Genomic DNA, 25,929 nt, shown 5'->3' with positions numbered 1-25,929 from the left:
TTGAGTACATTGACCACTCTAGAAGGGAGACAGTCAAACGACAGTAAAGAGATACAATATCTCATCGACACCACCTATGATCAGTGGGAGAGAAGGGAAGAGATATTGAGTACATTAACTATTTCTAGAAAGGAGATATTCAAAGGTGAGTAAAGAGATGCAACATCAGCAGTCAGCAGGTTTCACTGCTTCTCCTCCCTGAGATCACAGATCTGAGAAGCTGCGCATTGTCCTGCTGTAAATCCTGAATTTATATATCTGATAAGATCTAAAAATAGTCTGTGAATTAAATTCACCATTTAGAGATTCTGGCATATTAGCAGAAGCTCACCATTAAATACATAAGTATATTAAATGTGTAGAAATAAGCTGTTGTTAATACATGATACAACATGAGTTACTGGTCTTAAACAATCGTGTGCATCGGTAAAATAAAATCAGTTTCCTGGGAGCTTTTTGAACGGATAACTTTAAGAATATTGGAGTCCTTCCTAGAATAATATTAAAATATTATCAGACTATAGAATTCAGCATCTATAATTCCCACACTGGTGGCCTGGAGTATGGCAGGTGGAGTAAAGGCGGTCAGGGTGGTATACACTGGAGTAAAGGTGGTCAGGGTGGTATGCGCTGGAGTAAAGGCAGTCAGGGTGGTCTGCGCTGGAGTAAAGGCAGTCAGGGTGGTGTGCGCTGGAGTAAAGGCGGTCAGGGTGGTATACACTGGAGTAAAGGTGGTCAGGGTGGTATGCGCTGGAGTAAAGGCAGTCAGGGTGGTATGCGCTGGAGTAAAGGTGGTCAGGGTGGTATGAGCTGAAGTAAAGGCAGTCAGGGTGGTATGCGCTGGAGTAAAGGCGGTCAGGGTGGTATACACTGGAGTAAAGGTGGTCAGGGTGGTATGCGCTGGAGTAAAGGCAGTCAGGGTGGTATGCGCTGGAGTAAAGGTGATCAGGGTGGTATGCGCTGGAGTAAAGGAAGTCAGGGTGGTATGCGCTGGAGTAAAGGTGGTCAGGGTGGTATGAGCTGGAGTAAAGGCGGTCAGGATGGTGTGCGCTGGAGTAAAGGCAGTCAGGGTGGTATGCGCTGGAGTAAAGGCAGTCAGGGTGGTATGCGCTGGAGTAAAGGCAGCCAGGGTGGTATGAGCTGGAGTAAAGGCGGTCAGGGTGGTGTGGGCTGGAGTAAAGGCAGTCAGGGTGGTATGTCCAGCAATACTTCACCCATCAAATGTAAAGCTCACTGTCGGCCCTAAGACCAATCTATGGGTTTATAAGAACCACCATCGCAGCGCTTTATACAAAGTCATTTAGAGTCGGAGTTTCTCCCACAGTGTAGGTGTATTACATGTTATTTTATATTTTTATTTTAACCGTCTCTCACTGCCAGAATATTTATGAATTTTACAGACAGGAAATGAAGCCATCTGACCACCCATTCCATAAAGGGTGCATGGTGGAAGGACTTACTTCCGACGTCTCATGCTTTCTCTGGTCATCGGAGAAAGGTTTACACTGAAGGAGTACATTTTGCTCTATTAGTGTAACCCTGGTGGTCCACTAGACTCTTAATTGGGGGAGCTGACTATGCGTTTGGCAGCCAACAATTGTTACTGTTGCCCTTATTAATTCCTTTGTTTATAGCACTTATATAATGCTTCATCCCATACATTCTCTAACTTTATCTGTTGTTTACTATTACTTAGTTTATTGGTAGTAAAATTATTCATCACAGAACCTGAGAAGCTGAGTTCCAGGTTCTGAGCTCATGATGTGTAGGGCACAGCAGACATCAGAGGTGAGTATTAATCCATTACTGGGTGCTTCCACCTAAAGGTAACACTCACAGCCGACCAGCTCACCACATCACTGAGCCAGAACCCTCCCGAAAGCTCAGCGAACCCCAACCAAGCCGCCAACAACTTCACGAGGTGGATCAGCGACTGCGCAGACGACCTCGCTCCACTGAAGACCCCCCCCCGCCGGACTCGGCACCAAGAAAGCTTCCTGGTTCACCGACGAACTCAAGAGCTCCAAGAAGAACTGCCGAGCCCTCGAGCAAGCCTGGCGCAGAGACCCATCCACAGACAACCTGACCATCCTCAAGCTCGCCACTCGAAAACATCACCAATTGATACGCGCCACCAAGAAAACCGCATTCAAGGAATGACTGGACAACAACGCCCACAACAGCAAGGAACTGTTCAACATCGTCAAAGAGCTCTCGAACCCTAGCACCGGAAACAACGACATCACCCCTTCGCAAGACCTCTGCAACTCGCTCGCCTCATTCTTCCACAGCAAGATCGCAGACATACACAACAGCTTCAGCACACTGCCGACGCACCCTACGACCACAGCAACGCCCCCCACCACCACCCTCCGCACCTGGACCCCGATCAACACCGAAGACACGATCTGCACGATGAACTCCATCCACTCCGGATCTCCAACAGACCCCTGCCCTCGCCACGTCTTCAACAAGGCCGACTCTATCATCGCACCCCACCCACGGGACCTCATCAACGCCTCCTTCGACACCGCCACCTTCCCAGAGAGCTGGAAGCACGCCGAACTCAGCGCCCTACTGAAGAAACCATCAGCAGACCCCACCGACCTCAAAAACTACCGCCCCATCTCGCTTCTTCCTTTTCCTGCCAAAGTCATCGAGAAGACCGTCAACAAACAGCTGGCCACCTTCCTCGAGACGAATGGATCCCTCGACCCCTCACAGTCCGGCTTCCGGGCCAACCACAGCATCGAGACCGCCTTCATCGCAGCCACCGATGACATCCGAACCCTGCTCGACAACGGGGAAACAGCGGCCCTCATCCTCCTGGACCTCTCCGTGGCATTCGACACGGTCTGCCACCGCACCCTAGTGCAGCACCTCAACAACATCGGAATCCAAGAGAAGGCACTGGACTGGATCATCTCCTTCCTCGCCGGAAGAACACAGAGAGTCTGCCTCCCCCGTTCAGATCAAAGGCCACCGAAGTCATTTGCGGCGTACCACAAGGATCTTCACTCAGCCCCACACTGTTCAACATCTACATGAGCCCCCTTGCGGCCATCGCACGCCAACACAACCTCAACATCATCTCCAACGCCGACGACACCCAGCTGATACTCTCCCTCACCAACGACCCCGCCACCGCCAGAACCAACCTACATGAAGGGATGAAAGATGTAGCCGAGTGGATGATGAACAGCCGCCTGAAACTGAACTCAGATAAGACGGAAGTCCTCATCCTGGGATCTTCACCCTCCGCCTGGGACGACTCCTGGTGGCCCCCTGCCCTGGGCAGCGCACCCAAACCAACAGACCACGCATGCAACCTGGGCTTCATCCTGGACTCCTCCCTCTCCATGACCAGTCAAGTCAACGCCGTCTCCTCATCATGCTTCAGCATCCTGCGCATGCTACGTAAGATCTTCCGGTGGATCCCCATCGAAACCAGGAAGACGGTCACCCAGGCCCTCGTCACTAGCCGACTGGACTACGGCAACTCCCTCTACGCCGGAACCACAGCAACACTCCAGAAAAGACTCCAGCGCATACAGAACGCCTCAGCACGCCTCATCCTGGACATTCCCCGACACAGCCACATCTCCGCACACCTGAAAAACCTGCACTGGCTCCCCGTCAACAAGAGAATCACGTTCCGACTCCTCACCCACGCACACAAAGCTCTCCACAACCAAGGCCCAAGATACCTCAACGACCACCTGACCTTCTAAACTCCCACCCGCCAGCTTCGATCGACCAGCCACGCCCTCGCCGCCATCCCCCGCATCCGAAGAGCCACAACGGGAGGAAGATCCTTCTCCTACCTGGCTGACAAGACGTGGAACTCCCTCCCCATCCACCTCCGCCTGACCCAAGACCACCTCGCCTTCAGGAAGCAACTCAAGACCTGGCTGTTCGAGCAGTAGCTGACCCCCCCTATGCGCCTTGAGACCCTCCAGGTGAGTAGTGTGCTTTACAAATGCCTTGATTGATTGATTGATTGATTGATTGATTGATTGATTGATTGACTATGAGTCTGCAAAGTTAGAAAATTACAATTAGCGCTCAGGCAAGCCCTCACAAGTGGGCCATGAACATTAAACTGGGTTGAGCTGAGGTTTCACAAATGAGCCTCACTGGACCCAGTACAGGTAGTGAGTTTATTACACGGTGAGGTCACACAACCGCACCTTATAATAAACCACTTTCCATGCAGTGCAGAGTAAAAAAGGTTACAATGGTCAAGTAATCCATTAAGGGCATGCTTTATATGTCAGTGGACAGGTTACTCCATCAGAATGGTTTCGGATATCCTGTCCACCAAACTATAAATCCAGTGGAATGTAATGGAATTTATATGTTGGTGAATCGAATATCTCTCACAATTCTGACGGAGTACCCCATCCCCCCAAATATAAATGAGACCCTTAATGTACCCTGGTGATCCTATGCTGGAGGCAACTCGAACACACTATGCAACACCAAGCCATAACCCCTAAAACTACATGATTCTCCTGAGTTCCTAATATGACAAGGAGAGCTGCTTTATGAAAAGGCAGATCAACAAGCTAGCCAGTCCCTTTTAGGCTTCCTGGGACACTGCAGTCCAATGTGCCATTTGTTTTGTAAGCATCAGGCCCTGATGTGGCACTTTGAATCAGCTGCTCGAGGCGGGTACATTATTCTTGCTCTCCATCCTTCTGTTGTGCCACTAGTGGGCTGGTTTCTTCTCAGGGGTGGGTGTTTCTACTGCACATATAGGGCACCCGCATGCTTTCTTCAAAGACTGCATGGGTTACTAAGTCTGCGCAATCAAGATGGCTGCTGTCTAGCAGGCATTTGCTTGTTTGCCGGTGTGGAAGCCAGCTGCTGCGGTCCTTTCTACCCTGTCCCAACTTGTCTTCTCCCAACATGGCTCCTTCATTTTTGAGAGAGAGAGGTACGGGACATGCAATCATGGGATATTAGAACTGGGGGTCTCTAGTTGGCAATGGCTTGCATCTTTGACCAAATAGGGGCCCTTGCTTCTAGTCAGGGAAAGGGGATTACACTCCTAGATAACCCCTGCTCACCCCCTTGGTAGCCTGGCACGAGCAGACAGGTTTATCTCAGAGGCAGTATGTAAAGCATTTGTGAACACATACAGTAATACAATGAAAACACTACAGATCGACAACACACAGGTTTTATAAAAATAAGTATTCTTTATATAGACTTAACACAAGATCACAAACGACAAAAATCCACAATACTGTAATCAAATATAATACTTCAAGATGGTAGAGATAGTTCAAAAATAGGTCATTCACTTAAAAGCAGTCTTTAGCAACAGATAAACCCAACTGGAGTTATCACGACGTCAAGGCAAAGAAATCCCAAACTACGGCGCCGACTGCGTGGTGCGCGGCGTTGGGACCGGAGTCAAAATACACCAACACAAAACAGTACCTTGGAAGAGCGAAAACAAAGACAGCTCACGGCTTCGGGGAGATGCGGTGTTGTTGGAGCTGTGCAGCATCGTTTCCTTGCTTCGGGGGACGATGCGTCGGGTCCTTGGTGCTTGCACAAAGCAGGGGAGGTGTTGGTTCCTTACCGGAGAGGAGGTGACGTCACAATGGCACTGAAACCACGGTTCTGTACGATGTCACGATGTCGATGGATTCTTGACCACCCACGTTGAGGATCAGCTCTGCAATGATGTCAGCTATGGAATAGATGTGGTACAGCAGCTGGTGTCGGGTCTATGTCGCAAGGCTTATGGCAGGTTACGATGTCGCTCCCTGGCGTCGATGTGGCACGACGGCCGGCGTTGGGTCTATGTTGTAAGTCAGAGCAGCACTCACGGCTTCGATGAAGAGTACGGCGTCGCTCGCCAGCATCCGTGTAGCAATTTCCTTCTGTAGCAGCTAGAACAGCAAGTTCCAGATGTAGGCAAACAGAAGGGGTAAAGTCTTTTGTATCCCTGAGACTTCAGACAGGAGGCAAGCTCAAATTCAAGCCCTTGTAGAAATATTCTGCAAGATGATGAAAGTTCCTTAAAAGTTCCTTCTCCTTTCGTTGGCAATAACAAACCACTGCAGGCCAACCCAGCAAACAGCACGCTGGCAGAGGGGCAGTCCAAACTCCTGCAGCTTCCTTGGTTCTTCTCCTTGGCAAAGGTTTGTCTTGATTTCCCAGAAGTGATCTAAAGTCCTGAGGTCTGGGCCCCAATATTTATACCAGTAAATACTTTGTCCTCTGAAGGCAGAGGGTCCTGTACCTAGTCCAAACCAGTTCTGGGTGCATTCTGACAGTGTACACCTTCTTCCTTTGTCAGTGTGGGCCAGGGTCCTTAGACACACCACAGGAGGTCTAGCCAGCATTGTGGAAGCCAGGCACAGTCCTAATCAAGCCCAGGTGCTACTCTTGTAAATGTAAATGTAAATTGATACTTGTATAGCGCACTACTCACCCGCAAGGGTCTCAAGGCGCTTGTACAAATACCGCTGTGGAACCCATCCTGGCTTTCCCTGTGAGGCGTCCACTCCTGGGCACCCCCAAGGTGGAGGCCAGGCATCCTTAGCGTTGTGGGGGCCGTTGTGGAGATTAAGCAAGCTATTGCCCAGAGTTGCAGAGTGGGACTCCATGATTGGAATAGGCACCGAGGCGAGAAATATCAGGTCCGTGGAATTATGAGCCCAAGACCCGCCGGGGCGGGGAATTGAACCCTGGTCCCGGGCCAGACCTCTGCATCAGGGTCTGCCGCTCTAACCATTGAGCCACACTTCTCCACCACTTTAGATGCAGATAGGTCTATTCTGCTTTGTGCTGATTCACCCTGTTTCCTGGAGTCTTCCCAGTCCCTGTCACTCACAAACCAGATATGCAATACACAACCTAGCAGGCAGGCTTGGAAGGTTAGGCAAGAAAATACCTACTTTCTAAAAGTGGTATTTTCAAACACAGAATGTTAAAACCAACTTCACAAAAAGATGCATTTTATCATTCTGAGTTCAGGCATACTAAACTCGAATTCCTACCATGTTCCCTGGGTCAGTTAGGATTATAAGATGTTTTAATCAAACTGCCCATTCTGGTTTATGGGGACAGATAGCCTTGCAATAGTGAAAAACAAAATGGTCTGCAATTTACTATCAGGACATGCTATGCACACCAGGGTTTGTCCTAACTTTCACATACAATGCACCCTGCCCGAGGGCCTATTAGGGGTGTCTCATATGTAGAAAAGGGAAGGTTTCGGGACAGGTAAGTGGGTGCACTTACCAAGTCGACATGACAGTACTAGACTGCACACAGGCTCTGCAATGGCAGGCCTGAAACACACTTTATAAGCTGCTTCTGTTGATTCCACAATCAGTGCTACAAGCCCACTTGCAACATTTGATCTACAGGCCCTGGGCACACATGGTGCACTGTACTAGGGTCTGACAAGTAAATCAAATAAGCCAATCATGGAGTCACTAATACATTCCATAATTTTAACATAGGGAGCACTTTCACGGTGGCACCAAATAGCATTGGCACAGTGCCCAAAGCGTCTAACCAGCGAAAACATATAAAAAATAGAGGAGACACAGCAAAGAAAATGGAAGGGAGACTCACGCAAATGAAACCAGGTCTAACATGGGGTAACCTTACCCCACACAGGTTTCTCACTCAGGCTCTGGGGCTGTCATGTGCCCGAGTTAGGCCTGGAAGGAAATAGTGTCAATTTACATGTGCATGGTTCTTTCCTAAAGTTGCCTTCCCTTTGTCACATCGACCTTTGACACACATTTGCATTTACAATGCTTGGGTAAGTTTCTGAGAAACACTGACCTTGCTGACAAAAAAGAAAAGAGAACACTATAACACAGCCTTGGCATTAGGTGCAGGGCCCTCACATGCGTGATACAAATGTGTTTGTTATTTACTTCCATACGGCAACGCAGCTATCTGTAGAACACAAACAATGGTTACCCGATCACAAACTCAGCCCGAGGCAAGGATGACATTTTCTATATATAGGCTTTTGTTTACTAACATAATGAGAGGAGACACTTCTGCTGACTTTGAGGGGTCTCTGCATGCTGAAGTTTTCAACTAGCAGCTGACAGACACCTACCTGAGGGGTGTTCAGTTTGTGACCAAGATGGACTCCAACATTCTTACCCCTATGGCACCATTACAATAGTGATACGAGCCGTACACGCGCAATGAAAGCGTGTGTACGGTTCGTATCACACGTACCCCTACGGCACTACTACAATAGTGATACGAGGCATACACACGCCAGGAATGGAGGGCTACGAGTCGCACAAGGATGTCCATCAAGTACTTGTCATTGCATACTTTCATGTGCAGGCCCTAGGTGTGTCAGCCAGTGATATTGCACAGGTCATCTCATCTAGTTGCACAATTGATGTGTGATGACCTGTGTACACATGTCATGTGTGATGGGGCACTATGTGGCACACATCACCTTGACACTTTACACATGCGTGTCTGTAGACCAACTGTGTCATGCACAGCAGCAGTGGGATGGCACAGTCATCACCACCCGCACCTGTCTCCTGATGCCAGGGACAGGGACACTCTATCAACTGACACGTCAAGATCAACGTGCCCCTATGTGACTATGTCATGTGTGTGTCATGTGTTCCCATGAGCTTGCTGTTACTGTTCCGTCAACTGCATCTGCTGTTGGTGTATCCAACATGGATCTGTGTGGAGATGGGCATGGCACACATCTACGCACACCATGCCACATGTGGATTCCCATGGCTGTAGGGTCTGTGTGCATCGGACATCATATTTTCCCAGGCATACATGTCTGCATCGTCTTAATGGCTGTGTTGTTTTTGTTGTCACGTGTACCCCTTTATCGCAATGTGTTTGATATGTACATTTGGCATTCCATGTGACCTGTGCGTGTGCCTTGCAGTCAGCTGTCTGGATGAGATGACCTCCTTCCAATGCAGCTATGTGGATGTGGGTCACTCCGGTGATATCTCTGGCTGTTCACTCAGACTGGACCCCAGCTCATTTCAGGGCATGTCATGTAGACTTGACAATCAACAGGTGTATCAACAGGTGTATCTGGCTTTTCATAGGAGTGCCAGCAAGCTGTCATATGTGTCCTGGATGTATTGCACACACCAGACTCCATACTTACATGATGTTTAGGAGCAGTTTTGCATGTGCTCTGTTCATTGACATTGATGTTGTCAGACTCTCAATCTTCATTATTCCAAACAATGTCCTGCAGGGCACCGCCTTTACCAAGACCAATGCCAGACTTGGCTGCCATGAGGGAATGTGCCTGCATCCGACGGTACAGATTCACTCGACAGTTGATTGAGGACTTGATGACCAAGCTGGCACCACACCTCCAACCGCGACACAGGTATCCTACTGCACTGACCCCAAGATGAAGGTGATGGCAGCCCTACATTATTTTGCCACAGGTATGTTTCAATTGACCATAGCTGATGTTTGTGGGACACAGACAATGTTCAGCGATGTCCTGCGTGATGCTTTCGCAGCCATGTTGGAGCACCTTGATGAATTTATCAAATTTCCTACTCCTGAGGAGTTGACAGATGTCAAGGGCGATTTCTATGCCCTGGGAGGGATGCCCCATGTCATTGGGTCCATTGATGGTACACATGTGGCTTTGGTACCACCACAGGCACAGGAGCAAGCCTATCGCAACCGCAAACATTAGCACTCAATAAATGCCCTTGTGGCCTGTCTTGCTAACATGCTCATTTCCCATGTCTGTGCACGTTTTCCAGGATCAGCACACGATGCCTACATCATGAGGCATAGCAGGGTGCCACAAATGATGCTGCGGCTGCACAACGAACGAGCATGTCTTGTTGGTGGGTATACTCTGTTTGTCCTTTGTGTTGCGGTATCTTTGGCTCTTAGGGCCTCTCCTGACCCACTTATCTACATGATGTTTCCATGTAGGGGACTCTGGATATCCCAACATGCCATGGCTCATGACACCTCTCCGCAACCCAAGAACAGCTGCAGATCACCAGTACAACAATGCACACGGGTAGACTAGGCGAGTCATTGAGAGGACGTTTGGCCTCCTGAAGAGCCGATTCCGGTGCCTCGACAAGACCGGCGGGTCCCCCCATAAGCACCAGAGAAGGTCTGCAAGATCTTCACTGTGTGCTGCATGCTGCACAACATGGCAGTTAATAAGGCAGTGCCACTCATCCTCGATCCGGATGAGCAGGAGCATCCACCCGTGGAGGATCAAGGGCTTGCTCACGAGGCAAGTGATGAGGATGAGGAGGATATCCGGAGTCAGCTCATACGCAACTTCTTCTCATAATGGTGAGTCACTGGGTATGAGTGTGCAAGCTTGTAGCATTGAGTGGCATGTGTTGAAATGTGGAAATGTGTGTGTTTAGCTGACTGAATGCAAAGTGACTTTGATGTGTGTTTGGATGTGTCACTCGAGTTATGATGTCATGGCACACAGTTTTGCGGACAGACTTTCTTTGCTATTTGCATGTGTCCAACATTGTTCATGTTTCGTAACTGACCATGTGTGCGGTGAGAATTGTTTTAGGTGACTTCTTGTGTGTCTGTCATTCCCAGGTTTTTGCGCCTGTTTTCTGCTCGTGCCATATTTGTCCTCCTGCTATTCCTCATGAGGATTGCAATGTGTGATGAATCAGCGTTCCATGGACTGACATGTTGAAATGTCAGTTTGGGTAAGGATTGCAGCAAGGCTTTTTGGTGGTGGTACGGTTTGGGAATGTGTGGGGACTGCTTCTGTGCATGTTGTTTTACCATGCATACATGTCTTCTCACCATGGAGCATATCACATGTAGCATCACTCTCATGACATGATAGTCACCCTTCTTGACAGTCATCTGTAGTGGAGTGTGGAGTCTGATGAAGGCATCAATGTGTGTAAACCTTGCCTCTGAAACAATGCAGATGCTACCGGTGACCATAGTGTGGGACATCACAACAACAGGCTCTATGGGGAATTGCAGCTTCACCGTGTGCAGCAGAATGTGTTTGACTCATCCCCTTAGCTTGTGTGCCAGTTCATTGGGATTTACAACATCCGTGTTGTGAAGGGGGGTCCAGCGTATGTCCCACATGTTCTGTCAACTGACCTGTGAGTCTGTTCATATGGATGCATTTCCCTTTGTGGCAGTTTGGCATTCCACAGGCAGTCATGTGCACATTGGTTCACCATCAGTAAAGGCAGACTCATTATATGACTGTTGGTTTCCGCAGAGCAATGGCACTGGCCATGGACATTGGCTCATGCAGCATGACATCAACACATACTTGATCCCTTTGTGTGAGTTGGTGTAATAAAGGTGTCCAGCACAATCCAAAGTGCCTCATCTCTGTCACTGCCGATCTCTTGCTACTTTGCATGCGTCATCTAGGGCATCATTGTCAAAGATTGTGCATATGAGTGTATGTGTACTTCGGAAACATGCATGCAATTCTTCATGGCTAATAATCTCTATTCTGCATGAAGTACCTGGTTGTGTATGTATTTGTGCAACTTGCTCCCTACAACGGGCCATCAACACCTGCTGACGGTGTGCCTGATCCTGTGGCCGTCATTTTTGGTGATTGTTCATCCATTTTCTCAGAGTGACCCATGAGTAACTTGACACTCCTTCCTTTACATACACCTGTTGCACTGTGCCTTTCTGACCTCCTTGTCTTTGTGTGCTAGTTTTTGTATAGTTTCTCACCCCTTCCGCCTGCTGCTGCCTCCCCTGGGGCACCGCCCCACCGAGTGACCTGATTCTGCAACCCACACGCCTCCAAGATGCTCCTCCCTTCCTCCCTCCACCCATTATTAATGCAGGCAGCAGCTTGTCAGTGCCACTGTTGCGCCAAGGCCGTGCCAAAGGCAGGACCGTAAGTACCTGTAACGTGCACAGTGCACGACCCTCTGGTCCTTGCATGACCCACGTCACACAACAGGCTCATGCTGCAGCCACCTTCCAAGCAATGTCCACTAGACAAGCAACCGCCTGCTACCAGGCAACCCCTAAGCACACACACAACACCTTCGCATGCTGAGTGTGCAACTCCAACTGCCTACACAGTGCTGGCCCGCCTTCCAGACCCTGTCAGAACAACCAGGTCATGTGCCTCCTACTCCACACCCGCTCCCTCCACCAGCACGCCATTGGACTCTGTTACCTCCTCAACACAACTGCCCCATACATCACCTTCATGACAGTAACCTGGATAAAAGCATCCTCAGCACACAACTTCTTCATTGCCATCTCAGACGGATACAAGATCACCCGCAGGGACGGCACCAACAATCACGGAGGATGAATTGCTATTTATTCACTAGTCCATCCTCAAAGTCACAAATCCGGTTTTGCACCAACCCCCTGGCAACCCTCAGAGTAACACTCATCTACAGATCTCCAGGCCTACATCCACAATTCCGCTAAGCCATCAACACGTCCATCTGCATGCACGCCCTCACCTCCACAGGCTACATGTGGCTGGGGGCCAGTAACTTCTGGCTGGAGGAGAACCACACCACGATCCATCATTGGTCCATCAACATTTGCATCCACATCTCCGAAAAGCAACACACTGCCCCACACCCCGCTACCGATCCCCCAAAGATGCTTGATGTAAGTGACCACAGACAAGCTGTGTGGGACACTCGAACCAACACCACCGCCACACCCTGCAACCTCACACATTGGATTAGCAACTGATCCAACAATCTTGCCACATTGACGGACTTTTCTGTGAAGCACAACAATAGTTAAGCCACCTGGGACAAGGCAGACCTACTGGACTCATACAGATCTAGCCAGGCTCTTGTGCAAACCTTAAAACATAAAGACCCATCAGTTACCTTACAGCCCTGGAAAACGGTACCCACAGCCATCACCATATCATCAGCAAGGACAAGTGGAGATCCTTCAGATAGGGCTGAGGCACCAAAACACACGACATCAAGGAGCTCATCAGCATTGTGAGTGAACTGACAGCAGCTCTCCATCCAAAAGACACCCCACCCTTGAAAGGCAGAGCAAATACCTTGCAACTTTCTAGCACTGCAAGCTCATGGACATACACAACAGCCTTGGCACACAAAGGCAGACAGCACTATTATCCGCGGGGCAAACACCCCTCAGGTTCTGGACTCCCATCAGCAGCAAAGACACCACCTGGATCATGTACACCATCCACTCTGGAGGCATACAAAGACCCAGGCCCTTCTTAAACAACGGACGGCAGTATGTCAGGATCTCTGGGAACATCACCCTGCTTCCCTACACAGCAAATGTCATAAAGGAGACACTCAACGAGCAACTGACAAACTTCCTCAATGCAAACACCTCCAGGCAACCTGCACCAGACCATCTTCCACAGTAATCACACCACTGCAACCGTCATCATTGCCACCACCAACGACAACTTTGCCCTGCTCAAAAATGGTGAGACCACCCCCATTGACCTCTCAACGGCATTCTACACCATGTGCTATCACACTGGCAGCTCACACATCTCCAACACTGGTATCCAGAGGAGGGCCCAGGATTAAATCACCAAGTAGCTCACCAGCAAGGCCCAGGGAATCGGCCTCCACCCTTCGGCATGTAGTACACTGGTGTCATCTGGCCCATGCCCCAAGGGTCATCTCTCAGCTTGACGATCTTCAATGTCTCCATGACCCCCCTCTCCACCATCACCTGTGCACACGACCTCATCATCATCTCGTATGCCATTGACACCCAGCTGCTCCTCACCCTCACCAAAGACCCAGCCATTGCCAGATCCAACCTTCAAGAAGGCATGAGGTCTGCTGATGAATGGCTGGACATCAGTCACCTGAGGCTGGACTTGGCCAGGACTGAGGTCATCATCTGAGGATTGTCCCCTTTTGGCTGGGTCAACTCCTTGTGTCCCACTGGCCTGGGCACCGCACCAGCACCCAGTGGCCACGCACTCAAGCTGGGGTTCATCATGGACTCCTCGCTCACAATTACCATGCAACTCAACACCATCTGTACCTCATGCTGCCACACCCTCCGCATGCTGCAAAAGATCCACAGTTACATCCACTCAAAGGCAAGACAGACTGTCCCCCAGCTCCACAGCACCAGCCGGGTCAACTACAACTACGCCCTCTACGGAGGAAAAACAGCTAAACTCCAGGGGAACTTGTCCACATTAAGGGTGCATCCGCACACCTCATCTTCAAGATCCCCCGCCCCAGCCACACCACCGTCCACCTGAGATAGCTACAATGGCTCACTGTCTGCGGCAGGATCACCTTCTGACTCCTCACCCACACTCAGGAGGCAGTTCGCAAGCCCTGACCCAAAACCGACCTTGGACGTCTGTCATCCAACACCCCATTGGCCCAACTCCGTGCAGCCAACCTTGCCCTGGCCACCATTCATCACATCCACAGAACAACTGCATGCAGGAGATAGTTTTCACACCTCGACAAACAGACCTGGGACTCCCTCCCCGGGCCCCTCCACATGATCCATGACCTCTACGCCTTCATGAAACTCTTCCAAATTTGTCTGTCCAAGCAGTATTGCAAGCCCCCCACAGCAGCTTGAGGCCCTCACGTGTGAGTATTGGGCTCCATGTCTGTATTTGATGATACATTGTGACCCATGTGTGTCCTCGACCGGACTCAGATCCCAGTGTATGGATGGCTGGAGTTAGTTCCACACTCAGGCATACTTTGACATATCCCCACACGTATGTTGTGGACTCATGCTAAATGACTGCAACATCAAATTTCTAATTTAATTTTTTTATTATAGGTCTGGGGCGTGATTTGTGGGGGAAAAAAGGTGCAATCCTGGGAGCATAGAATCCAAAGTTCACAGGGGGAGATGGGATCCTTGGCATTTGAAGTCAGTAGAGTCCAGACCACAGTGTTTGGCATCATTGGTCAGACTGTGACCAGCAAGTCCATGTGGCAGAGAATGTCAGTCAATGAGGTGATGCTGTTGCACATGAAGGCCAGGTGCCAGGCCAGGTGACCTGGGAGATGTGGTTGGCCCGCTGCCTCTCACGGTCTTTTCCGTGGATGACCCGCCTTCCTTGGGGGACCCTCAGATGCAGGCCTTGACGATGCTTGGGACGCTCCGTCGGACAAATCCTCCTCCTCCTCCCTCCCTGTGGCTGGTGGTGGTCTTCTCCTGGTGGCACAGGGAGGGTTGTCCATGTTGTCGGCGATCCGACGGAGTGAATGGCTTATGTCCCTTTGCACCGCCAGGAGCTCAGCCAGTCTTGCCTCCATCCGTCCTTGGTGTTGTTGTTGACTGGCGTGTTGCTCGGCCTGCTGGTTCTTCATGTCTGTGATGGTCCCCTTTATCTCTGTGAAGGTCCTCACTACCTGGCTGATCTCCCTGGTGTCATGCCGGTATGCGTCCATGATGTTCTGTATGTGTGACATACCGGTCCCTTCAGCTGGCTGGTCAGGTTCTCGCCTCCGCCTGCCTCCACTCTCACCACCCCTGCCCACACGAGCCTGGGCTGCCGTTGTGGGCACATCGGGTCTACGGGACCCCTGAGGGATGGCAGTGTTGGTGTTGTCTGCCTCCTCCTGGGTGCCCGGCGAACCTTGTCCCTCCTAGTCAGATCCTGGGTGCCCGCCGAACCTTGTCCCTCCTGGTCAGACTGGCTCAGTTGTTCAGTTCGGGCAGGGCTCCTTGGTGTCTCCTGGGATGTAGCAGGAATGGGGGTGGTGGTTGGCACAGATGTTCCTGAAGCAGGTGCTGCAGGGGCTTGGACACCAGAGGGTCCAGGTGGGTCGGGGTCATCCGCGGAGTGTTGAGAGGTGTCGCTGCCGGTGGGATCAGGTTCCTCCCGAGCCTGGGACTGTGATTCTTCACCCCCATTGTTGGGGGGAAATTCCTCACATTGCCCTGTGTGTGAGAGACAGACAATGTTAATCCTGTTTCATGCAACATCCATGTTTCATAGACATTTTAGTTGGCACTGTTCCTCCAGGTAGTTGTATGTGCCTAGCATTCTCCTCAATGTTCACTTGTGGATGGATATGTTGCGGGGGACAGATTGATATGTGCTCCCGAGTCTTTGACATGTTGATTTTTGTCTTGTATGCTTCTTTGGCTATGTATTGGTCTTGTTGTGTATATGTTTGAAAGAAGGGGACCCCTACATAACCAATAGGTTTGCAATACGCAGGGACTATAACAGTGTTAGGAAAGAAACAATAGCAACCTTTAATAAAAATGCCACTAATTACCAGGTATATATCTACACGTGATTAAAGCTTTCAATTCAACATATAGATCCAGAGAGACATATATAAATGTTTAAGATCATTTATTTGTTATTTTTTGCAAAAGAAGATAGAATATCTACATACAAAAATGGTGATTCATTCCAAAATCTGTAAATAGTGAACAGTAATTCAAAATTTGATATAACAATCATATCCGAAGAAAATAGTAATACGGTCAATATAGTAGTTGATGGAAGCAAAGCAGTAGATGGAGACTACGCGCGTTTCGGCAAAGCTGCCTTCATCAGGGGCCCGTCTATTGCATAATAACTATATAGGGCACAATAAAATACAGAAAAAGATAATAAGTAAACAAATAGGCAATTATAATTTTTTGTTACCTTTTTAACCGTGTAGTTATGTATGTACATACACCTGGCAAATTTGGTCAATAAATAAATACATAGCAATACAGTGTTAAAACACATATGTACAACGGCTAATCATAGTTCATCTGAGAAATCACAATTTTATCAAAAATAATACATTTTATAACTATTTCTAACAGAAAGAGAATAAACAAGAACGTACATTATAATCACTTTCAACTTGACAGAGCATAAGTACAACTCTATAAAGACAAATGTCTCCTATTTCCTCAAAAATCAATCGATAACAATTGGGATCGCACACTTATAACATCATGAAAAATACACAAAATTAACACTTCTTATATGACATTACATAGCAAAGAATTTAAATAAAAAAGTGAAAATTAATTGGAGGTAAAACGAAATATAAGATAAGAGTGAAAGAATAGGAGGAGATAATAATGAAAGAAGGTAGAGATAAAAGATAAAACTGAACGGGATAAAGAAAAAGAAGAAAGAAGAATAATAACTTCTCAGTAGGGTATGTAAAGGACCTTTCCATACTAGATTACACTATTTGATTTATATATTCACAAGAAATAATGTCGTATTTTTTCAAGGAGAGAAAATAGTGATAATTTGGCACCTCAAGATACGCAGATGTCTCTAATAAGTACTTGTGGGACTGCCCAAATGCTATAAATAATGTTATATGTTAATGCACTTACTAAGATTCTATAGGTTAATTTTGATGTCTGAAAAGATATAATGCAGTAATTCTTTTTTGTTCGGTAGTTTTCATATATTGAAGTATATCGATATCCTGAAAAGAATCAATAATAGTTTTTAAACATTAGATTTAACTGTATTTTGAATCTTTCATAGGTCGCTATTGCCAAACAGTAATAAATTATTCAAGCTGAACTCACTGAGAAGATGACTCAGGATCTATAAGGCCCGAAAGTATAAGTACAAACTCGTAATTGATGTACCGCATAAGAGGTGAAATATTTTCTGTGGATAAATAACATTAATTGGTTATTGTATATAAGAAAGTAAAGGAACAAAAAACAAGGATACAATGTTTTATCTAGCTCTAGAAACCTAGTGGAGAAAGCATATATTTATATCCACCGTATTGCACCTAATGTGCAAGAGCTCAAGATCAACAATGCGGCAAGGGAGGCGATTGGTAATGGAAAGTAAAATGAAGGAGTCCATAATTAATATAAAAACCATAATGGTAATTGATGGATGGACCTACCCAAAGAAACATAAAGTTACTCATAGACACTCACAAATGATATATGCATTCATGACCCAAATTGTTACTAAAAATAATGAATACTTATTGAAACCGTTGTTTAAACGCACTATAGACGAATAGTTACATCATATTGTTGCGAGGTAAGGTGATACATATGTCGATATCTGGAAAGAGGGGGAGTATAGAAAATATTTTACAAAGGTCTCAGCCCTTTAAGACAGCCTCCCATGCTTAAGGTAGATAATATCAAGCCTATTTTTGTATCCATACCTTAATGAAAAAAGGAGAGAGATAAAAAAGGGGGGGGAGGCCTTACGGGTAGAGCTTAACAAAGTCTTCTGGCGATAAAAAGGATAGATGCAAACCATTGTGTTCTGCACCCTATCATATATAGCGGGTAGGTGTCCCGCTCAAATTCAAATTGGTGAAACCGTGAGCCAATAGGCTAAAGATCCTAAGCGCCATGCTTAGGTCAGGCAATAGGTGTTTAAGTATTAGAATAAAAGACAGACAATGTGTGCTAATCTTCACAGATAGATTTTGGATATACAAGAATGTGTATAAATACGATATTAAATGTCGCCCTGAACAAGCTAGATCACTATAGTAGTATGGTTAAAAGGAACGGACAAACTAATAATGCATACTTACTAAAGCCGTTGTTTAAACGCAATATAGGCAAGTAATTACTTCATGTTGTTGAGAGGTATGTTGTTACGTATGTCGATATCTAGGAAGAGGGGGAGTATAAAAATTATTTTACAAAGGTCTCAACCCTCTAAAAAAGTCTCCCAAACTTAGGATAGATGGTATCTAGCCTATGTTTGTACCCATACCTTAGTAGAAAATAGAGAAAGATGAAAATGGGGGGGCCTTTGCGGGGTAAAGCTTCACAACTCTTCTGGCGATAAACAGGACAGATGCGAACCATTGAGTTCTACACTCTATCTTATATAGAAGGTAGGTTTGCCGCACAAATTCAAATTGGTGAACTGTGGGCCAATGGGCTAAAGATCATATGCGCCATACTAGGGTCAGGCAATAGGTAAGTATTAAAATAAAAGACAGACTATGCGTGCTAGTTTTCGCATGTAGAATTTGTATATACAAGAACGTATATCAACACAATATTAGATGTTGTCCTGAACAAGCATGACTAATGTACTAGTATGGTTAAAAAGGAACAGACAATATAATAATTAAGCCTGGGCGTAGTTTGCGTAGTAGCACTAAATGTAGCAACACGGAGTACACTTTGATCTACGTTCAGCTTCAAACTGCGTAGTGCGCAGCTGATAGAACAGTGTGTTTCTGTGCACTGAGCAATAATTGCAAACAACATCTTGCACACTGCAAGTTATGATAATAAGCATTTCTGTCTTTATATGCTAAAATTCATATAGTAATTTCACAATAGTGAAAATAATAAATTAGCAAGCAGTGAGAGAGGTGATGATTTTGGGATCCTCCCTAACCTAGGGAGAGAACCAAGCAGATGCCTTGAAAACAAAAAGCACATCTTCTTGAACAATTCGGAGGTGGTCCCATCCTCTGAGGACCACCCCAAGCACAGTTATTGGCAAAAATACAATCCCAACCAAAGGCCCTGCAAAGCATTATGGGACAAGATTAGCAGTGGGCAGTGAATATTATAGTATCCAATATCAAAATAATTCTAAAAAGAGCTGCAGTTCAACTAGTCATTACTAGATGTCACTCACGAGTCAAATGCAAAAGCATTGAAATTATTGTTACATCAAGCTGCAGTACCATTCGTCGTTACTAGATGTCCCTCACGAGTCGACACGAGTCAAATGCAAAAGCTTCATGAAAGGGTTTCAATGCTATTGCATTTGACTCGTGAAGGACATCTAGTAACGAGTATTGGAACTGCAGCTTGATGTAATAATCATTTCAATGCTTTTGCATTTGACTCGTGAGGGACATCTAGTAACGACTAGTTGAACTGCAGCTCTTTGTAGAATTATTTTGATATTGGACACTATAATATTCACTGCCCACTGCTAATCTAGTCCCATAATGCTTTGCAGGGCCTTTGATTGGGACTGTATTTTTACCCATAACTGTGCTTGGGGTGGTCCTAGGAGGAAGGGACCACCACGGAATCGTTCACCAGCATGATATGCTCTTTGTGTTCAAGGCATCTGCTTGGTCCTCCCCCTAGGTTAGGGGGGACACCAAAATCATCACCTCTCTCATTGCCTAACATTTTCATTCACAGTTCACTTTTGTGAATTGGTTATGCTTTTTAGCATGTAAAATTGCTTTAGCAAAGCATTTGTGGGCATTGTTGTTATTGCTGCTACGCTACGTGTTGTAGCACAGTTTTTGCACTGTGCTACGTGCAAGCGTAGTACTATGCCCAGGGTTAGTAATAATTATCTAAATCCAAAATGTGTATTTTGTAGGTAAAATGAAGGTTCGAGCTACCGATTCTAAGTTGAAGTCATAAGTTATATAGGCTTTACTCATTTGAGCTACGTTAGTGAAGTGAAAGAAAGACAGTATTTCACTGAATAGAGAGCGTGATCGCTAGGTCAGAATGAATGTAAAGAACAAAGTAGATAAAACCATATATTTTAAATTAGAACTAATCTTTAAAGACAAAAAAACTTTTCGCAGTACGCGAACAAGAAAAAGAATTGTTTTTAAAGAAAACAAAAGGTCAATAAAAGATAGAGATATTTACATGAATAAGCATATCTAGATATGCGCCATATAAAATGAGCTGATTAGAACTCCATACGAATTGAGATTTTGTATCAATGTATTGAATCCAAAATTACAGAGCAGAAACTTTTATTATTATAATAAACTCTGCTCCCACGGGATCTCGAGATTAAGACCCTTGATGACTGTATCTAAAGAGAAGATCCAAAAGACCTCACAATTTTTTCTTATTCTATCGGTGCACTGTCCTTCTTTCGTTACTATTCTTTCCAGAATGAACCAACGTATGTCATCCGAGGTATGGTTATTTTCTAGGAAATGAGGCACCAAAGGTGCAGTCAATTTTCTAGTTTTTTTGGCTGATTTGTGTTCAGTCAATCGTGTATTAAGTGTACGTGACGTTTCACCCACATAACCTTTCATGGACATAGGAGCAGATAGACAATATTCTTGGTTTTACAGTTGTTAAGATTTCTAGGTGTTATAGTTTGTCCATTAAAATGTAGTTTTTTTGTCTCTATTGCTTGCGGGCAAACTTTACATGTGCCACACTTAAAGTTACCTTCTATTGGATTCATGCCATCAATACTTCGCTGTATTGGTTCTTTTTGCTGCGGCCTGCGTGATCTAACCACCAAATCTTTAAGATTTTTATTTTTGCGATAAGCAAAAAGTGGTTTAGGTATTTGTTCAAGTTTGGGTTTGTTGACATTGAGAAGATGCCAATTAGAACAGATGATTTGTCAAATCTGTTCGTTCATAAGAGAATGTCGTGTCACAAAAACAAGTTTAGCATCTTCCTTTTGATGCGTATTTTTCAAAAGATGTTGGCGATCAAAAAATCTGGTGCGTTTGTACAATTCCCTGACCAGTCTGTGCGGATGTCCACGATCTACAAATTTTTGCTTCATATCAACTGCTCTTTTGTCATAGTCTTTTTGGATTTAGATAATTATTATATTGTCTGTTCCTTTTTAACCATATTAGTACATTAGTCACGCTTGTTCAGGACAACATCTAATATTGTATTGATATACGTTCTTGTATGTAAAAATTCTACGTGCAAAAACTAGCACGCATAGTTTGTCTTTTATTTTAATACTTACCTATTGACTGACCCTAGTATGGGGTGTATGATCTTTAGCCCATTGGCCCACAGTTTCACCAATTTGAATTTGCGCGGCAAACCTACCTTCTATATAGGATAGAGTGTAGAACCCAATGGTTCGCATCTATCCTGTTTATCGCCAGAAGACTTGTGAAGCTCTACCCGCAAAGGCCCCCCCTTTTTCATCTTTCTCTATTTTCTACTAAGGTATGGATACAAACATAGCCTAGATACCATCTATCCTAAGTTTGGGAGGCTTTTTTAGACAGCTTTAGTAAATATGCATTATTAGTTTGTCCGTTCCTTTTAACCGTACTAGAATATTGATCTAGCTTGTTCAGGACGACATTTAATATCGTATTTATACACATTCTTGTATATCCAAAATCTATCTGTGAAGATTAGCACACATTGTTTGACTTTTTGTCTAATACTTGAATACGTATTGCCTGACCTAAGCATGGCGCTTAGGATCTTTAGCCTATTGGCTCACAGTTTCACCAATTTGAATTTGCGCGGGATACCTACCCGCTATATATGATAGGGTGCAGAACACAATGGTTTGCATCTATCCTTTTTATCGCCAGAAGACTTCGTTAAGCTCTACCCGTAAGGCCCCCCCCCCCTTTTTTATCTCTCTCCTTTTTTCATTAAGGTATGGATACAAAAATAGGCTTGATATTATCTACCTTAAGCATGGGAGGCTGTCTTAAAGGGCTGAGACCTTTGTAAAATATTTTCTATACTCCCCCTCTTTCCAGATATCGACATATGTATCACCTTACTTCGCAACAATATGATGTAACTATTCGTCTATAGTGCGTTTAAACAACGGTTTCAGTAAGTATTCATTATTTTTAGTAACTATTTTGGGTCATGAATGCATATATCATTTGTGAGTGTCTATCAGTAACTTTATGTTTCTTTGGGTAGGTCCATCCATCAATTACCATTATGGTTTTTATATTAATTATGGACTCCTTCATTTTACTTTCCATTACCAATCGCCTCCCTTGCCGCATTGTAGATCTTGAGCTCTTACACATTAGGTGCAATACGGTGGATATAAATATATGCTTTCTCCACTAGGTTTCTAGAGCTAGATAAAACATTGTATCCTTGTTTTTTGTTCCTTTACTTTCTCATATACAATAACCAATTAATGTTATTTATCTGCAGATAATATTTCACCTCTTTTGCGGTACATCAATTACGAGTTTGTACTTATACTTTCGGTCCTTATAGATCCTGAGTCATCTTCTCAGTGAGTTCAGCTTGAATAATTTTTTACTGTTTGGCAATAGCGACCTATGAAAGATTCAAAATACAGTTAAATATAATGTTTAAAAACTATTATTGATTCTTTTCAGGATATCGATATACTTCAATATATGAAAACTACCCGACAAAATAGAATTACTGCATTATATCTTTTCAGACATCAAAATTAACCTATAGAATCTTAGTAAGTACATTAACATATAACATTATTTAGAGCATTTGGGCAGTCCCACAAGTACTTATTAGAGACATCTGCGTATCTTGATGTGCCAAATTATCACTATTTTCTCTCCTTGAAAAATACGACATTATTTCTTGTGAATATATAATTCAAATAGTGTAATCTAGTATGGAAAGGTCCTTTACATACCCTACTGAGAAGTTATTATTCTTCTTTCTTCTTCTTTTTCTTTATCCCGTTCAGTTTTATCTTTTATCTCTACCTTCTTTCATTATTATCTCCTCCTATTCTTTCACTCTTATCTTATATTTCGTGTTACCTCTAATTAATTTTCACTTTTTTATTTAAATTCTTTGCTATGTAATGTCATATAAGAAGCGTTAATCTTGTATATTTTTCATGATGTTATAAGTGTGCGATCCCAATTGTTATCGATTGATTTTTGAGGAAATAGGAGACATTTGTCTTTATAGAGTTGTACTTATGCTCTGTCATGTTAAAAGTGATTATAATGTACGTTCTTGTTTATTCTCTTTCTGTTAGAAATAGTTATAAAATGTATTATTTTTGATAAAATTGTGATTTCTCTGATGAACTATGATTAGCCGTTGTAAATATGTGTTTTAACACTGCATTGCTATGTATTTCATTATTGACCAAATTTGCCAGGTGTATGTACATACATAACTACACGGTTAAAAAGGTAACAAAACATATATGATTGCCTATTTGTTTACGTATTATCTTTTTCTGTATTATTTTGTGCCCTATATAGTTATTATGCAATAGACGGGCCCCTGATGAAGGCAGCTTTGCCGAAACGCGCGTAGTCTCCATCTATCGCTTTGCTTCCATCAACTACTATATTGACCGTATTACTATTTTCTTTGGATATGATTGTTATATCAAATTTTGAATTACTGTTCACTATTTAAATATTTTGGAATGAATCACCATTTTTGTATGTAGATATTCTATCTTCTTTTGCAAAAAATAACAAATAATTGATCTTAAACATTTATATATGTCTCTCTGGATCTATATGTTGAATTGAAAGCTTTAATCACGTGTAGATATATACCTGATAATTAGTGGCATTTTTATTAAAGGTTGCTATTGTTTCTTTCCTAACATTGGTCTTGTTGTGTTACATGTCCATTGTGAGAGTGGGTAATCCATTGCATGTCCCGGGGGTGTGTGCTTGTGTGAGGGGTGTGTGTGACAGGGCCTGCTGGTGAGTGAAGTGTGATTTGGCAGTGGGGCTCCCAGGTGATATAGCTGTCCCCCCATGGAGCATGCTGCCATGACAGTGAGTGTGAGTTCCTGTCCTAGATATCTGAGCTTGTTGTTGAGGTTCTGTAGCGATCCGAACCCGTGAATTCGGTATCGTAGTACTGACACGATTTCGGTACCAATGAACCGCAAATGATCCATTATAGGCATGACAGTGTTTTCGCTGCTCAACTAGCATGAATTCACTGAGAAATAGGGCATTCTGTTGTAAAGTCATGGCATCCATTTTAGTTACGGCATCCATTTTGTTTCTTGCCCTCACATAGTCAATGAACGGACGATGACCCCGGCAGAGTCACCTTGTTAAAGACACGTAAGCTCGAGCCCGAGAAAGGCTGACGCTGCATGACTAGGCAGAATCAAGCTGCCTCCCTTGCCTGAGGCCAGTCCTGCTATACTGGTTCTCGTGTCCGTTGTCCTGACTGAAAGGCCGAAGACGGTAGCCATGCCCGTTTATGATCCATAAACACCTCTTATCCTACTTTTCAATCCTTTGTACCTGGCTCTGCTCCTCTCCTTCTGGGCTTTTACAATGGGGAGGTTACGATTTTTATGATGGGGAGGATCGGGCAAAGAATGGAAAACTGTCGAGGGGACCTGATTGAATACTGAAAACCTACGACTAATTATTGTTTGATGTCTATTTACTGTTTGTTTGGGATACCGGGTTGGGCATGAGAAATATTCGTGTAATGTTGCCTAAAGACATTTTGCGTGTATTTAAAGAACAACCCACTTAATGCAATTTGAACAGTCTCGTAGATTCTGCCTCTGTGTGGTTCCTATGATTTCTGTGTCCCTGCAGTAAATAAACCTTGGTCTTTGACGCCACCATTGAGAAGCCCGTGTCTCTGTTTATTTGTGCACCGGGACAGGAGGAACTCAGGGGTCTTCGGGTGTTGTTTCCCTGACACCTCTGGACTTTTAAAAAGTCCGGAACCTCAAATTGGCGCCCAACGTAGGGCGACGTCATCCGGTACCGGTCCAAAGCCTGAAAAGTTCGAGAAGTTTCGTGTGAAGATTCCGGAGGGAGGTACCCCGCTTCATCGATCCCTGCATGTCGTAAAAGTGGCCCGACGATCTCTTCCACGAGGGTTCCCGTTCCCAGACGGCTACAGAGGACCGCTGCCCTGACTGTCGGCCTGTCTTGGACCCGAGGTGCAGACCTTAGTACGGCGAGACGTAGACGGGTTCTCCTTGGTGACGTCGTCCACATTTCAGTTAAGTATTAAGTGGGTTACGCTCGGTTTGGTTGTTCCTTGTTGCTCTGGTTTGATTCGTAGATTATCATTGGTTGCTCTTGTTTAGATAATCTTTGTTTTTGGTATTAGTTCATTTGATAGGCCTAAGTTCTCTGCGCATTTTGGTTGGAATTTGTCTTTGTTTATCATGACTACCAGTAGTAATTGTTTCTTGTCCTGGTTACGTTGCAACGGGGATTCCCGGTTGGAGGATTCGTGTTCGGTTCCTCCGATTGGAACTCCTACATATGAGCTCTATTG

At 45.2% G+C, this 25,929-nt stretch overlaps 1 protein-coding gene across 1 annotated transcript in view; it reads right to left on the bottom strand.

Moving 5' to 3' along the window:
- The window catches only part of LOC146839195 (CD5 antigen-like), a 418,739-nt gene that overhangs the window by 39,402 nt on the left and 353,408 nt on the right, over positions 1-25,929 (bottom strand). The window lies entirely within an intron of this gene.

The sequence above is a fragment of the Triturus cristatus genome, chromosome 4_2 (genome assembly GCF_964204655.1).
Source record: "Triturus cristatus chromosome 4_2, aTriCri1.1, whole genome shotgun sequence".
NCBI classification, from domain to species: Eukaryota; Metazoa; Chordata; class Amphibia; order Caudata; family Salamandridae; genus Triturus; species Triturus cristatus.
The sequence above is the reverse complement of the archived record's forward strand: the minus strand, read 5'-3'. Positions and strand labels throughout refer to the sequence as shown.